This window comes from Borostomias antarcticus (assembly GCF_949987555.1).
Source record: "Borostomias antarcticus genome assembly, chromosome: 20".
In the NCBI taxonomy this organism is placed as follows: Eukaryota; Metazoa; Chordata; class Actinopteri; order Stomiiformes; family Stomiidae; genus Borostomias; species Borostomias antarcticus.
The window spans coordinates 8,819,784-8,821,451 of NC_140253.1; positions in this window are offsets into that span (position 1 = coordinate 8,819,784).

Sequence of the window (1,668 nt, forward strand, 5' to 3'; positions counted from 1 at the left end):
CTAACCAGAGTCACCCTGATGGTCTCCCCTACATCCATTACCACACACACACACACACACACACACACACACACACAGTCCCCCCGCAGGTAATGTCTCCTGTCACACTGCATAAGTCAGAAAACAGGACACTCAATGTGAAACACAGCTGGTGGTGGTGGTATGTGTGTGTGTGTGTGTGTGTGTGTGTGTGTGTGTGTGTGTGTGTGTGTGTGTGTGTGTGTGTGTGTGTGTGTGTGTGTGCGTGAGAGAGAGAGAGAGAGTGGAAGTGAGACCCTGGGGTTGTTTGTTTGGGTGTTAAGTGCCATTTAATGAGTGTTAATTATTGTGTGATGATACCAGTGTGTGTGTGACGCATTGGGGGCCTGGCATTAAAGGAGTAGTAAAGGGAAAATGCCCTGTTTTAAGGTTAATTATGATCATATACAATGGTTCAGATCAAAACGTTGACAAAACTAGCATTTTTGAGAAAGTCTGATAATTGCTCTACCACCATTTTCGTCATACAATGGATGTGGGTGGGCACCTTGAAAAATCTTTCAAAAACATGTTATTTTTATATAGATTTTATATAAAAATAACATATATATATGTTATTTTATTTATATTTATATATATAATATATATAAAAAAATTTATATAGAATAGATTTTTCAAGGTTCCCATCCACATCCATTGTATGACCAAAACGGTGGTAGAGCAATTATCAGACTTTCTCAAAAGTGCTAGTTTTGTCAACGTTTTGACATCTGAACAATTGTATATGATCATACGTAACCTTAAAACAGGGATAAACATGCATTTTCCCTTTACTACTCCTTTAATAACATTCCTGGTGAGATCTGAGTGTACACACATCTCAGAGAGCATCAGTTTTAATGATAGTTTGTGTTTGTGTGTGTGTGTGTGTGTGTGTGTGCGCGCGTGTACGTGTCCTCTCCCCTTTCATCAACTTTCAGAGCAGGATGACAGGATGTCTTAAAATCCATTTTTGAATACACTACAAACACATACACACACACACACACAGTACACACATGCGCGTCTCTTGTTCACAATTTAACCTGATGGCTGATTCTTGTCTAACCCTGAATACCGACGTCATGTAAGAATATAGGTTTTATTAAAAGTGGCTGGTGACCCTGAGTTGTAAATGCTCAGATCCCAGGTTTAAGACACTGAAGTGGGGAGACATATTGAGAAATGGTCCAAAATTTAGTACCGCTCCAAAATAGTTTTGGAGAACCATTTGGGGTTTCGTTCAGCGTGGACTTTAGCCAACAACCTTTTGGCGAATGCTACGTGGCGTGCAAGAGCTCGACTTACAAATTGACTTTGACACTTAGGGTTAATTCCTCTTGTCACTGTAATTCTGCCAAATGTGCTTTCGCCCTCAAAGCGTTCCAGTGTCTGTGTGTGTGTGTGTGTGTGTGTGTGTGTGTGTGTGTGTGTGTGCGTATGTGTGTGTGTGTGTGGTATGGCCTCTGGAAGGCTGTCTGTAGGTGTGGACTTCATAGCTCTGGAATCAGCTGTGATGACAGTTTTACAGAACGCGCGCACACACAAACACACACACACACACACACACACACACACACACACAGTACATAGCTTTCCAGAGTGCAGTGGGATACACACACTAAACACACCCTGCGTTCTCCTCCATCT